We start from the raw sequence: 16,089 nt of genomic DNA, 5'->3' as shown, positions 1-16,089 counted from the left end.
TTAACATCTGTATTGGTCCTGATACTGAAACAAATTCATTGGCAGGTCACACAAGTCCAATTCTATGCTTTGTCCTTTGAGCAATATCATGCTTTTGTAGTTATTTTACATCATATTTAGAATTCATAATAGCACTTCCTGAACCATTTGAAAGATGGTTTGTTGCAGTTTATCTTTTACGTAGGCAACCTATTGTTTTGTATCAGTTTCAGTGCTGTTAGACTCTTAATTGACTGAACAAATTAAACCGGTGTCACAAATGGGAAATAAGTGATGAACCGATGCCCTGTATGATGCAGAACCAGCAATATTGACTAAGACGTTTTTAGAGTCTTACAAACTCCCACTCCCCCCCCCCCCCCCCCCCCCCCCCCCCCCCTCTGCAGCAGCAGCAGCATCAAGAGTTAAAACTCTCGGGTTGTTTGTCCACTGTGCTGCTGAGACTGGTCCGTCTCTCCATGAGCGGTGGGGGCTTCTAGTTTAAGCCAATAGGCAGGGAGGAACACTAATGTCATTCCACTGTGACCGTGGAGGAGCGGCGCAGATTTCACCGTGACCCGCTGAAGCGACTGCGATGCGGTGACGGTGCGTAAAGTCACATCGTCCCTTTCCAGAGCAGCCAGTTCCTGGGTTTTAAGCGTATCGCTTTGCACAGGCTCTTTGTTCGATCCCAGCGGAGCTGTGGTTTCTTCCCCGCCACCCCCTTAAATTTTCTTTCTGGACTTTGCATCTAATCCAGATGACACCCTCTGCAATCTTCTTTCGCTTCACCAGGAGTATTGGTTCCGGATACTCGGTTTGCTGCGACTGAACTCTTTTCTTGGTGAGTGGACCAGTTTGATCAAATATCTGCTGTCTGCGTAAATAAACGGTCATATTTAAATGGCAAACAGATGAAAAGCGTTTAGTACTCTTTATTGACATGGTAAAATAAACACTTTACGTCATCATATCATTCTATGCAAACCATACTCTCTTTTTTTTTCTTTGCATATGCTAAAAAACGCCGCATACTGGTTTCTCAGTCCCTCTCCGTGCGCTTTTACGCAGCACGTTTCCAAAGAGACACGTATCACTTTTCCGTGCGCGTGCCGTGAGAGTAACTTCATACCCTGACGGTGAAAAAACTCAACTCTGAGCCGTCGGGCTTGCGGGAGTGTGGACTCTGCCCCCTCTCCAGATGCATGCACTCAGCTGTCGCCTGTCACTTCGGTGACAACTGGTCTGCGCTCCTTGACCGCTGCCCGTCCGTCACGGGTCCATAGCTGTCAGGAGAGCTGTTGAGTGGGAAGAAATGTGGTGCCACAACATCACCACAGCCTACATGTAGTACAGCATGAGAAGTTTCTTTTACGTTCTACAAACTCTAAACATGATGGATGGGGTGAGAATGACATGGGAAGTGGAGGGGGAATGTCAAACGAGACATTTTACAAGACCTGCAATCTAAAACGCTGGCTTTTTTTTTTTTACTGCTCTATGATCTCTGAAATAACATCTCATAAGCAAATGCATCACTCTTTTCTACACTTTTAATATTTGTTTTCATATCCTCCGTGCTGTTCCTGAAACTGGGTCAACACTAATGAAGAAACGTATACACACAGATTTGGTTTCTTGAAATAAAAAGAAAACCGAAACCAGCTGCTTCAGAGGATTTATTGCTCCTTATAGACCTCTTTATGAACAGAGGTGAAAATATCATAAAATGTTTCCTCTGTAGGGCTCTGACACACCCTCTAGAAGACATTTACATCCCAAGCTGTCAGGGAACCTGCGAGACACAGAAGAGTTTTGCTGTTTTGTGTAGCCAAAGACGTCCAAAAATAATATTTTGTTATTGTCGAGCCACAGCAAATATCACTACAAGAAATGTGAACATTTTGCAAAGCGGCGTGGACAGCACAGCTGGCTGGGATTTCAGAACAGTTTTTTGTTGTTGTTTTTAACCAGTCACGTTTAAGAGACTTTCAGGACAGCTACATTTGTGACGGACATAAACATGGGCTTGTTTTGCAGCAACAAGAACCATCTTAATAGTGCTGCCTCAAGATGTTTATCCAAAAGTTAGAATGAAGCTATGACTGAACCAGAAGTTGTTTTAATACTTCTCCGTTCTTATGTGGCACTTTAAAGGATTGTCTCCTTTTTTAGGCCACAGAAAGACTGCTAGTACAGGAACACTTCACGTAAAGAGAGAGCTTTAGCGAAACAGGGTGAAACACGACGAAGGCAAAGAACAGGAACAAGGTGGTGGTGTCACCTAGTGGTCGGACTACAGGTTGACAGCTTCACAGTCTTTGAGCCCCAGCGTTCATATCAAAGTGTGGAATAAGTTCAAAGCTCTTGTTAAAAAAGTTCACATAGACCAGGGGTGTCCAAAGTGTGGCTCGGGGGCCATTTGTGGCCCTTGAATTGATTTTGTGCGGCCCACCAGCACGGGGACTGGATGACTTGACTTTTTATTTGTGATAAAAGTAAAATAATAACCGACATAATTTCCTTACAACAATCCAAAGTTTTTCTTTTTGTAACCAAGCTTTTATAATAAATAGAACCATGTCTGCTACTAAAAATGCGACTTTTCTGCATCCAAATCAACTTTAATCTAATTTATTAAACCTGAGTAAATACAGCAAGTATTTTGACAGAAAGTGACACAACTCGATGCATTTCTTTAAATACAGCAAACATCCAAAATCCTGTGTAAGTTTTTTGGATCTACGATGAATAACATCGAATCACTGCTTCATTTGCTTATTTTTTTTTTTTCTTTCATTTTCTTGGCCCACAAGTACTTTTGACTTGACAATTTTGGCCCATGTGACAAAAAGTTTGGACATCCCTGACATAGACCAAAGTGAGTGAATCAATGTATGACTTTACAAGTTCAGCCTGTGGTTGAATAAATGCTACGTGTTTCTACATCTGTGATCTCACGGCTTAATGCGAGCTCCATGCAGTCCCATGATGTCAAATCCAGGGTTTTGTTCAAAATGCACAGCGCAGCATTTGGTCCACACTCCCCAGCTGCCGGCTGCACTGCTGCGATGATGTAGCAGAAAAGGCATGCGCTGGGGGAGATGTGAGCTGAGCTAAGTTCCTCTGTGATCTGCTGCAGGTGAGAATTTCGTCAGAATGTTAATAATAGATCTGCGAGTGATGGTTTTTGCAGCGGCCCGCTGATTCCTTGTGAATGTTTCCTCTCCGGTTTCCTTAGACAAATCAAAAGATGCCAGTAATAGAATTGAAAGGCTTTAAAACAGAGTTGTTTAGTTTTGCAGGGAGACAAAAGAGGGAACTAAGAATAGATGACCTTCTCGTTGTTTTGTTTCTGGAGACAGAAATGGAAACGGCTCTGTGGCTGCTCAGTCATTTTGATGTTAAGAAGTATTTGCTTATTATATCGGGACTATATATAGATATATAGTCGAAGTAATTTATAGTACCTTGCTAAAGTATTCATACCCCTTGAACTTGAAGTTTTCTCAACTTTGAGTTTATACTTTGCTGCAATAGTTGCTATTATTTGGAATTATGTCTGTATCAGTTTTGCACAACTAAAAATTTACATTTTTGTCAATTCCTTTTACAATAACTCACGTTCAGTCAGATTGGATTTTAGTGATTTTTGGAGTCTCACATAGGTTTTCTCCCAGGTTAACCCTTGCGTTTAGTCCCATCCATCTTCTTCTTCTTTTTCATCTTCTTCTTCTACTTCAGCTAAAACCAAGCAGCCCACAGTACTACGCTGCCATTATGGTGTGTTTTACACCACAACACAGAGTCTCATCTCACCAGAGCACCTTCTTGTCATATGAGGTAGGCAACCATGTGTTGGTAGCTCTGCGACTGCGATATGCTGTTTGCGTTTTCAGATGATAGATAAAAAAATGTTTATAATCCAATCATTCCTTAAACTTTTGCTACAACTTTATCCCTGACCTTTCTCATGTTGATTTCTTTGAATTTGGTTCAGGGGGATAACAATAAAGAAGGCTCAACGCAAAATGAAAGCCGGGCTTTTCAGATTAATGTTTGTGGAAAAAATATTGATGTATTTGTTGATTTCTCATAAAATCTCAATAAAAACACATAAAAATGTGTAATTGTGTTGTAGCTAAATGTAACAAGACAACACGGCATGGTCTGTAGTGCTGTATGTGTTAGTATCTTAAAATGTTCTGTAACAACTGTACACTTTAGTGGAAAGAGAAAACAAATAATGGAAATGAAAAGAGTTTTAAGCATAAACAATGAGGCTTGTCTGGGTGTGTGTGTGTGTGTTTCTCTCCTGACATGGACAGGGACAAACTTGTCCAGATGTACAGTACAGACCAAAAGTTTGGACACAGCTGTTCAGACCAAAAGTTTGGACACACTTTCTCATTGAAATCAATGAGAAAGTGTGTCCAAACTTTTGGTCTGTACTGTATGTGAGTGCAAGCACTTAAGGCACGGCACCAAGCCGGGTTTGAATGGTCAGAGTGTAAGTCCTGGTACCAGTGTATATGTTCGCCACTGTTGATTTAAATGGTCAGCGTAGAAGAAACGTTCACAGAGGCCTGTTTGTGCAGGGACAGAATGAATCACCTTGCGCCTCGTGTAAATCGCCTGCAGGCCAAACACTTTGGCAACCTTTCATCCCTCCAGACGTGCTCCGGTTTACCGCAGCGAGGCTAAAAGCAGACCAGGACAGGGCCGGGTGTTGTGAGGAGCTGTCAGAGGAGGCCTAGTCCCTCTGCAGTTCTGGCCGATGAGATGTGGCGCGGAGTCGAGTTGCCACAGACGAACTCCAGAGGGCCGGGCCCGCTGACTGTAAACTGTTTGGGGTAGGCTGGCAGAAGGCTGGATGAAATATGGCTTGTTTAAACGCCGGTGGTCCCTGAATGTGTAGTCACTGTTGCCTTGCGGGACGGATGGTGGCTGGGATGGTAAAAATTTAGGACACTGTTACAGTGTGGTCGTTTAGAGGGGAGGAGGTGTGGTCGTTTATAAGGGGGCGAGGGGTGGAGGGCCGGGGGGGATGACTGTTGTGAACCGATTCTAACTTTGTACATTCATTGTGTGTGAGACTGAGCGGGGATTTGCCTAGAGCAGCGGCACACACTGGATCCACATGCTAAGCATTATTCTGAAGTGATTAAAAGTAGCTATGGTTACTTAGCGCTTCCAGGCACAACTGTGTTTATGAGGAGCTACAGGATGGAGCGAGAGGAAAATGGGTTTGGCTCAGCAGAATCCTTGTAACCGCACAGCATAATTGCGGGACCAACCGTCAGACCACCGCGATGATGAAAGTCATGCTCGACGCACATGTTTCATTATCACCACCATGTATAGGCATGATGCTCGGCTCTGGATGTGTACTACTTAATAAGCATTGGTGGAGTTTCACAAAAGCTGCTTATTATCACTGTGCCTGTCTTTGATAAAGGGGAATAACAGACATAAGGATGTGTCAGCGACTTTAGTGATACGGATTTGGGAAAGTTTATCTGAACAATGCTGACACTGAGAATGAGACTAAGATAATCCGATCAAACAAAAATGCAGTTTATAAATAATGTGGAAGGAGGAATTCTGATTCCTTGTTAAATCATAATAGATTAATCACATTGTTATAATGCTGCTTTGTCATGAAGTGGTGTGGATGAGTGGTGAGGCAAAACGCTAGGAGACCCAGGTAAGAGAGATATGGTAGATTTAATGAAGAAATGATGCACACAAACAGTCCAAATCCCTGGCAGCACTGCTGAGCGGAAGCTGAGGCTCAACACAGGTAGCAACAGAGAGCACGAATGGACTAACCCGACAAACGGCAGAACAGATGTCAAATGAGACGAGGACCCGACAAAGACACAGACACACAGGTGACACTAAATACACAAGAGGTAATCAGGGAACGAGACACACCTGGGGACTAATCAAAGGGAGACAGGACAACACGGAGACACAGATACACAGGAAACTCAAAACAAACACACAGAAAAACACAGATCCTGACACGCTTTACATTTTACCAGACACATCCAGGTGAGTTTAAAGTCGGACCTGTGGAATCAAGGATTAACTTAAATAGAATCTGTCAGACGATATAAAGTATGATAAAAGATCTCATGTCCTGATCTACAGAAACTCGAGAACATTATTATTTTTAAGTGACAAAAGAACCCATAGCAATATCATAAGCTTTGCCGATGATTTAACAATAAGAGGGAAACTGGTGAGAAATGGCATCATGGAAGGTTTTTCTAACAGAAAACTACTGCCGACCAAAACGAACACAAAAGCCCTTCACAGATGTGCCAATAAACATCTTAGTGATTCAAAAAATGTAAATAAAACTGGTGTACTAACAAGGCAAAAGTGGAGCTTCTTCAAAGGTGTGCATCCTGTTACATGTGATCAAATCAAAAACACAGCATTTCTGGAAAATAACTTATCTGCCCTAAGACACGGTGGTGTGACGGTTTGTGGAGTACTTGCTGTAATTGATGGAACTATGATATCTGCTCTCTTGTAGTAAATCCTGTCATTTTCTGACCTTAAGGTCAAGTGCACTTGGCTCCTGCAGCAGAACAATGAACCAAAGCACATCAGCAAGTCCACACCTAAACAAGTAAAAAAATATATATATAAAAGTTTTGGAATGGCACCATTAGAGTCTGGACCTAAATCTGATTTAGATGCTCTGGCAGGACATTAACGAGACTACAGTATGTCTTATTGGTTAGTGCTTAAAACCCCCCCAGAGGGGCTAAATTAAACAATTGTGCGAAGAGGAACGTGCCAAAATTCCTCCACTATGATGTGAGACACTTGCTTGCTTTATTTCCTCTCAATAAATGACATCATCCTCTTAAAATCGCTCTTTGTGAGTCCTCCAGTTATCTCAGTTTGACAGTAGAATGTATTCATTCAACCAAAATGTTTGAGTGTGACAAATAAGCAAAAACAGTCAGAAACTAAGGGGTGGGCGGCTAAATAAGCAAATAAGCACATATTTACATCAATATAACCATTAAAAAGCAATTCTCATTTCCTTCATCGCACAACAACAGTGGATCCAGTTGAATGTTTCAGGACCTTTAGTGAAATATGCTAAACAAACACTCCTCCCACTCCTTCCTCCTGTGACTCAGGGCTCTCCTGTGTTTGCATTATTACAGGGATGGGGCTAGGGAGCACAGATGATGTATAAAAAGGTCAACAGTGTTTGGAAATAAGTCATGTGGGGACTTTTGGACTGACAACAAAAATGTTTCCTGAGATTTTAAAGATGGGTTGCAAACGCGGAGTTGAGTGAGAGCGGCTGGATGTCAGCCAGTATATTCCCTTTCTTCTTTCATTTTTTCACACTGTCCTTGATTAGGCTTCATAAATACGAATAAGAGTACTTGGTTTCGCACCAATCTATGTAGAGATAGAGAAGCCAAATGGCAAAAGATTGCCAGTGATGTCTTATTGGTCAAGTATTGAAAAATCCGAATATGTTCCCTGTTCATTGCATTTATGAAAACAAAAAACTCCTGCCATTTTCAGTCTTTAAGTAAACCAACCAACAGTGTTTCCATTAAAACTCTTTTCTGAGTTTAGTAAAATTCAAACCCATGAATAGGGATTTCTTGATTATCTGTTAAAATAAAAGTTATGGCTTCTATTACCATCCAGAACTTTTGAGTTTTATTTTATTAAACACACGGCTCGCAAGCGTTCTTACATGCAATAAGAGTTATTTACCTCCTAATTATTTTTGCATGCAATCACTGCTGCTGAAATACAATAAAGAGGGGCTAAAATAATTTTTGTTCTAATTACTGGACCAAGAACTGGCCCACAGGTGTGCATGATCAACAGATGCTAAAACAAGGAGGCCACAGCGAGATTAAGAAAATAATGCAAACATTAACATGTCACACTAGTTTTAATAAAAACCCTGCAGGGGGTTCAAGTCCAATAAAATAGCTCGACAATGAAGCAATGTGTGGATGTTATTGATTTTTTTTAAGGCAAGTTTGATTTCTCACTCCATTTATTCCCCCACTGCTCAGTTACTCCTCCCACAGCCGCCTAGTGCAAAATAATCTGTCATCCAGATGATGGCTTCTTTAGAGAATGACTTGCTTCTATCAGCAAGGAAATTCCAAACATATTACAACAGGATGGCTTTGTAGTAAAAAAAAAAAAAAAAGAAAAGAAAAGAGGATTGGTGCCCAACTGGTCTGTCTGCAGTCCAGATATATCGCTGGTTGAAAACATGCAGAGCGTTGAAGTGGCCTAACATTGTGAGAAACGCTTTGGCTCCATGATGTAGACCAGCTGTACCTGTATCAACCAAGAAAATGAAAACATTTTTTGCTTTAGGAGCTATGGTACTTGGTTTCATTGTGTTGTAAAGCGAAGCAGTCACGAAGCAAAGAGCTGCTCTGTTTCAAATATCTTGAGAGAATTTTGAGGCATTACAAAAATGTGGTTGTATTTAATATCTAAATATTTTAGTTTATAAAGGAAATTTCCCAAAGAGATTTTACTTGATGGATTGATATCATCACACAGAGACAGGAATCTGTTCCCAGTCTTCTTTGCAAAGCAACTCTAGTGTAGCGCAATTGGATGGATTTTAGTCTGTGAACATCAGTTTTCATGTCTTAACAGGGATGGGCATTTATCGCATCGTTTATCATTTATTGCGATACATTTCTTATTATGATAAGATTTTTGGTTTATTGCTGTCATTGATGTTTAAACTCACACAAAACAATCTGTACTGATTGTTGGTCTTATTAGTCTCCACTGTTCAATGAGAGTAACAATAAATGTCAATGAACTTGAAAATATGATTAATTGCAGTTATTGTGTGCTGTTGAGTGATACAAATCACACTTCTTTATGTGACTGGTGTCCTAAAGAAGCGCATTACAAGTCTGTATGTCTTTCAAGGCCAGTACTTGTGTTTGTGGGGCAGTGATTCCTCTGTCATGCAGTCACAGCCTTACAATTACCTAAAGAAGAAAGAATATCATTATCTTTGCTTTTATTGTTACCACAATAGTACCTCAAAATATCATCATAAAATATCAAGTTTATATCGCCCACCCCTGAGACTTAACACAGACTTCTAATCTCATTTAGGTCTAGACTTTAACTGGACCGTCCGAACACAAGAATATACTTTGGACCATTCCATTACTGCTCTGGTTGTTTTTGGTGGTTGCACTGCTAGAAGGTGAATATTCACCCCCATCTCAACTCTTTTACAGCCTTTATCTGTTGTTTTTATTTTAGGTTTGAAGTGTTTTTAGCTCCATTAATCTTTGCATGAACCATGACTAGCCGCCTTGTCATTGCTGAATGAAAGGATCACTGCATCATGATGTTACCACTGACAGGTTTCACTGTGGGGATGGTGTGTTCAGGGTGTTGTGCAGTGTTTGTTAATTTTTTCTGTCAAAAAACATTTTACACATAAACCAAAGGTCCCTTACATGGCCTAATGAAAGACTCCTCATGGATTTCCTTTAATAACAGCGTTCTTCTTGCCACTATTCCACTGAGGGCAAATTTGTGCCGTGTTCAACAAATAGTTTTCATGTCAACAGAATGTCCCAAACGGAGGTTTGGATTTCTGTAGCTCCCCAAGAACCACAATGGCTGCTGGCTGGCTGCTTCTCTGGTGCTTCTCTGGAGAACCTGGCTGCTTCTCTGGTTAATGACCTCCTTTCCCATAAGTTTACAGTTGTGCTATTTTCTTTCCATTTTCAGATGAATTTGAACAGTGCTCTGTGAAATGTTTACAGAGAAAATTAACTATTATTAATGTAGGTCAGGGGTGCCCACTGCCAGTCCTCGAGATTTTTCTGTAGAGCTGAACGACTGCAGGTGGAGACATTCAGGTGTGTCAGAGCAGGGATCCACCTAAAAGTTGCAGAGTGGTAGCTCTCGAGGACTGGACTTTGGCACCCCTAGTGTAGGGAGATGTTGTCGGATAGCATACAGATGGGTCAATATTGACAAACGCCACCTGAGGATGTGTCTTGCAGAGCGGCAGGTTGATCCACAGTCTAGGCTCTGTGAGTGACACAGAAAGGAATCATTTGGCTACAACAACCTGACTGGAGCTCCTGGGGAGAGGCCAGTTCAGTGATCCAGCTCTTGTTTGCTGTGCTTGCTCTGTCTTCCTGTTACAGGGGCTGGGCTCCCAAAGAAAACAAGAGCAGAGGCGCAACAGATGTGTGCATCTGGATCTGTGTGTCCAGCCTGCAGGAAAACAGGCAGTGTTCACAACTCAGGGTTGCATGTTGAACTTTACTTCCTTTGATTTTTCAAAAATAAAAAAATAAAAAAATACAATCTTTGCATCTGTTTCACATGGGAGTAGGTGAATTTTTAAACTAAAAGTAATCCCTCATCGTAGGTTCCGAGGCTAAATAAAGTTTGTTACTATTAGCTCCCTCAGGGTTAGCAGTCCTAAAAATAACGCACTGATACTGACTGAAACAGACACATTACATGGATTGCTTCTAAGAATAAACCCTGCTCTGGGAGACTGCTATCCAAGTGATAAGATGGCTAGTTGTACTCCTTTTTCCATTCCACACATGCATGATGCCAACAGATGGATGCAAACCCATTTGCAGAGAGAAGCCAATGAGTAATGTCTGGTTTGTATATCTGATAAACTGACAGAGACTACCCTGGGTACTTAGGTTGGACCCCAGGACACAGTCTTACATGCACACATTGAAAATACTTTGTTTTTCACAAGTGAGTTACTCTATTTTCTCTTTTTAAGTACAAATAATTTGCTACGAGAGAAGCACATTTTCGCATTATTGAATTTACTCAAATTCAATTAGGCTATTTGTATAGCACCGGTTCACAACAAATGCAATGCCAAGACATTTTAAAAGACACGCCCAATTCATATTGAAGACTGCAGACTAGTCCGAAGTCTATTTAAATCAATCCAAATTATTCCAATACAATATAGTCATATAGTAAGATTCAGGATTTAATTACATTAAGTTCAATTTTGAAATTCTGTTTGAGATGTCACTTTCTTCAATATAAGATCTTCCCTTTGAAAAACAAGATCTCATATTGCGCATTTTTCTGGTGATGTCCTATCAGCTATCTGGCAGTTGATTTTTTTCTTTGAGTTCATTTGCATTTTTTTGTTTTGGTTTGAACACTTGGAATGTGTTTCTGGAGAGAAACGATGTAGGCTGGAATGACCAGTCTTCAATTATCTAAAAACTCATGTGACGTATAAAAGAAAGACATCATGATTCAAAGTTTGCTCAAAAGTGTCTCGTACACCATAAAGTTTGCCGATTAGCTCACTTTGTACTTTGTGATGTCATTGTTCAGCAAAATTAGCATTTTTTTCTTTGTTGCGTTTGTAAAAACTCTGTATTTTGTAATATTGTGCAACTGAAATCTGTTCTTCAAAAACCCAGCTGCGGTTTTTAATAATTAGTTCACATGTAGTTGTAAAAAAACTGATGCAATATGGTTTCACAAGAACCCATTGCTTGCATGTTAAGTAAAAAACTCCTACGATGCACTTTGCAATAAAAAGCAGAGAATGCACATCTAAAAAAAATAATAATAATAATTGAAAAAAAACAGCTTTAAGGTTGTGAAAGAAATATTATATCAACTCATGCAACTTAGGCCAACAAGACCATAGATTAGTGCCAAAAGTGTATGACATAATCCAACAATATTTTCATCTTTGAAAAAAAAAAAAGTCTGTTCTGAATCAAACATCCATTTGGATTTCTGGATTTTTATTGTGAGTCACATGTGGAGGTGAAAAGGTCAAGAGCATCGGATCAACGGAAAGCTTACAGGGGGAATCACAGGGTCTCTCCTCTGCTCTTTATGCTGTTTTACTGCCAGCTTAATGACTTAAATTGTGTCCAATTAAGCAGAGCAGGAAAGAAGCATCCCTGCTCGCAGTTGTCAGAGTTCTTCTATGTTCTGGCACTGGAGCATGTGTTTAATTAGAACTCTTTAAAAAGACTGTAACAGAGCGTTCCTTCAGGAATGTTAATGATTAGTGGGATCCTGACTGAGCAGCTCTTAAATGTCTGAGTATTGTCGGATTCCTTGGATTGCTTTTTGAAGTCATCCGGTTCAGGAAAGTGCTTCCACATGTGAAAATTCTCAACCTTTTTTCTTTTTCTGCTTTTCTTAAAACTAGATTCCTCCTCTTAACAAATGATTCTCCTGTGCAATTCACACCCAAGTATTCCCTGTTCTGATATGCAGCCATAGGTGGTTTGCAATTTACGCAAGCTCAGGGCTGGATGCTCACAGGAAATGGATGCGTTTAAGTATAGACTGTTCAATCATTTGAACAGTCTATCATAGCAGGGTTCAGGGGGGAAAAATCCAGATGTGTGTAAATCACTGAAGCTTGAACTTCAGCAAGAAGATATTGAACCTAAATACAGACAAGAGAGCTTTTTCTGGAACGATGAAACTTGGTTGCACTGCAACACTTGAGGTAATTGGAGATTTAACAAAAAGAAAGAGAGCTGGTGGAGCATATTGTTTGCGCTCCTAATGTCCCCTTTTGTACATTTATGTCTATATACATCCCAGTTTGTCCCTGGAGACCACACATTTTGCCAATCCCATGCTTTTGTCAATGCAACTGTGTAATGTTAAGACCAGCCCATTCATCCAGCGACTGCTTTGTGAGTAGACAGCCACAGGCTTTTGTTGAGTTGTAGCATCCTCAAATAAAAGGGCTTCCTCCCTTTAACATCCCCAGGAGCAGTGTTGCTCCACTTCTCATTGTTCCCAATGAGCTCCAGCTTTTACAACTAGGTGAATAGGTGTCAAATCAAGAGTGAAATATGACCCATCGCAATCAATGAAATGTTAGGCAAACCGTTGGACAATAGAGTACAAATAACACGATCAAGAGCCTTTTTTCACACCGTTAAAACTGCTGGGTTATAAAAACAAACAATTTGATTATTTTGCCAACCCACCGTTGGATCAAATATGGATGGAGTCATGGATTTGACCCATGTATGCTGGATAAGGTTTATATTCTGGACGTATTTAGACATTTTAATTGTATAAATATGTATTAAAGAGTTAAATATGTAACACCATGGGTGAAAAATGAAATCCTTTTTATTTTTAATTGAGATAACTGATAGACAACAACATACTGCCTAAAAAGAGCTGTGTTGTAAAGTACGTTTTGATAACAAATATTCAGAATTACTATATAGTAATATAGACGTTTTCTCTACGTGCTGCTAATGAGCAGTTTGTCTATCACAGTGTAACTGTTTAAGCTTGTGCTATGTAGCAGTTAAAAACCTAATGTAATCTTATTATGTACTTTCCAGGCACATTGTGTCATTTTATAGCACAAACAAATATGTGTTACCTTCAGTTGTTATGAAAGTGCTGCATGTAATAGCTAAAAGGAATTTGACTCGGCGTCATAGTCGTATCTGACACCTGGAAATTGGCTTCTGTCTCTTTAATAACTTTGTACCCTTTCCGACATTTCTCTCTAAAGTACGTAATCACAATAATATTACATGATGATGCTTGCAACCATTCTTAGGAACATTGTGGGTTTTGCATAATAAGCTCAACAGATGCACAGTTCCACCAGATGTTGGCTAATTGGTGTTGCCACTAGTCTGGTGGAGCTGTGTTGGTGAGGCACAGGGGAGGGGTGCTATTTGGGAGCACGGGTAGAGACTGATGATTCTAGGTGGAGTTTTGAGTAAATAGGTGGCCTGTTGGATGCAAGCATTAAGGCAACCCCAAATGGCTGCCACAGGAAACTCCAGGATTCATTTCTCAGTAGCCAAGGGTCCAGACCCTCTCTGTATGACGCAAAGCGTAGAACAAGGGGCTGGTTTTTACCATGTTGTTAACCACATAATCTTCCAGTATTTTCAACTTTATAGAAATCTGGAACGTCTCTCAATAGATTTATTGTCACTTGGAAATTAAAGAGTCAAGAACATTAGAATTAGAATAAAATGCACTGGGGTAAACCCTTCACCATTTTTTCTGCTCCATTTGCTGTTTTACTGCCGTCTTATTGACTTAAATTGTGTCCACTCAGGAACGAAGCATATTTACACTGATAAAATCTAAATAAATGCGACATTGCTTATTTCTGTTACCTTTATGACTGGTTCTTCTGGTCATGCAACTATCAGCAGGTGTGAATGCTGAGCTACCACCTGGTTGCACTAACTCTCTGAGAGGTAAACAGTAAATGTTACCTTAAGTCACAGGTGTCAAACTCCAGTCCTCAAGGGCCGCTGTCCTGCAGTTTTTAGATGTGCCACAGGTACAAAACACTGAAATGAAATGGCTTAATTACCTCCTCTTTGTGTAGATCAGTTCTCCAGAGCCTTAATGACCTAATTATCCTATTCAGGTGTGGTGCAGCAGAGGCACATCTAAAAGTTGCAGGACCGCGGCCCTTGAGGACTGGAGTTTGACACCCCTGCCTTAAGTGAAAAAGGCTGGTTCTCTGTTGTACAGTCATTAACATAATCCACTGGCATTCATATTTTCATTGAATAGTTCAAAATAGCTATTTTGTGAAAATAAAGAGGCTCCTTCACGTTTTTCTCTCTAATCCAAACTGGAATCACAATTTTCAACCCAATGTTTGGTTGAAACCACCAAATTTCTGACCTGTCAGCATAATCTCCATGTGTATGTTCAAGAAATACATTGGTGAGGCGGAGGGATGACACATGTTGCTACCTATTAGTGATTCAATAAATCCTGAGTTCTGTATTTAATTTGGGCATTTTTCAATTCAGGACTCAGGAGAAGTGCATTAACTTTTGGAGCGGCACCAAATGAGTCAGTATTTGTCTGTGACTCTTAATGCTCTTATGCCTCTTCTGAGAAACTCTAAGATCAGATCTAGGCTTTCCCCCCTCAGCTGCCTTCAGTGTCAGAGGACAACAGTTAAAAGGGGTTATATGAGGGTTACAGGGCTAACAAGACCACAGTCTGACCTGAGTTTGTCAGCGCCAATCTAGCTAAGTCAACATCAATGCACCGACTGCTCCACCAGTTGACCTTTTCCTCCCTTTTTCAAGGCGTGAAAAGGAATTGTTGTTACAGTAGGGTGATAGGCTTTTATTGGGCTTTATAGCTGAAGCTTTTGTTGGTCCTAATCATACCCGTTGGCAAGTCATTCAAACCTTTAGAATGGCTATGTTTTATAGGCAGCTCACACACCAGTGAGAACTTTTTTGGGAGGCACTCATCAATGACTGTAAGTTGGGAGCTGACCTTCTCTTTGCCTTCTTCAGAATCCAAATTTATGACACATCTTTAGAACAAAAAGTTTACAAACCTAAATTGATTGTAGTGGTTCCTCTGTCAATGCAACATTGGAATATAGCTATACATTGAGCTTTGGCTTTGACCAGTTCTTGTTTGGGGTTTTTTTATAGGTCAGTGTCTTCTAAGACATGTTGAAACTGGAGAAGAATGCAGCTTCATCACTTTGTGTTGGGTTTGATTATCATCATCCTCACCATTTCGTTGTTGGGGCATGCTGGTGTCGGAGCTCCTCACTTTTAGCAAAGGGCACATTATGCTCTACTTTTACAGCGGTGAGAAGGTGCAGACCAGGTGTGAGATGAGGTTCAGGTCGTTGTAGCTATGGCTGGGGAATGGGCCATAAAGCCCAGAGGCCACAGATTTATGGGTCATCTGCTGCTCTCTAAGGTCAAAGTTCAGGGATGCAAGACGTGTCCAGTTTTCTGTTGTTCAACTATCCAAGGTGAACCATGAACCAGCCATGTACCTCATAGTTTCGAGTGGTATGATCGCAGAGGGAAATGAAATGAGGCTTTGGTATTCTTTTACAAATTCTTGTAAGGGTCTTTAAATAAATGCCCAGATTTTAGTTCACTGTTAACATCCCAACATTTAACACTAGGTTTGTGGTAGGCACTTTAAAAGCTACTTTGCTAAAAACTGCTGATCTAAAACCACTGGCTTTGAAGTTTAATACATGTTGGCAGCATTTTACTATAAGAAATAACTGCTGTTGTTGTTGCT

At 40.5% G+C, this 16,089-nt stretch overlaps 1 protein-coding gene across 3 annotated transcripts in view; it reads left to right on the top strand.

The window, feature by feature from the left end:
* The first annotated feature begins 444 nt into the window (after positions 1 to 444).
* Positions 445 to 16,089, top strand: part of prickle1a (prickle homolog 1a) — a 30,946-nt gene continuing 15,301 nt past the window's right edge. For 2 of the 3 annotated variants that reach the window (XM_032588602.1, XM_032588611.1), the window contains exon 1: positions 445 to 823. The gene's annotated coding sequence lies outside the window, so the exon portion shown is untranslated. The remainder of the gene's footprint in view (positions 824 to 16,089) is intronic. The other variant, XM_032588619.1, reaches the window with a different exon arrangement.

Source organism: Xiphophorus hellerii, chromosome 2, assembly GCF_003331165.1.
Source record: "Xiphophorus hellerii strain 12219 chromosome 2, Xiphophorus_hellerii-4.1, whole genome shotgun sequence".
Classification (NCBI taxonomy): Eukaryota; Metazoa; Chordata; class Actinopteri; order Cyprinodontiformes; family Poeciliidae; genus Xiphophorus; species Xiphophorus hellerii.
Note: the sequence above shows the minus strand (reverse complement) of the source record. Positions and strands in the feature narration are given on the sequence as shown.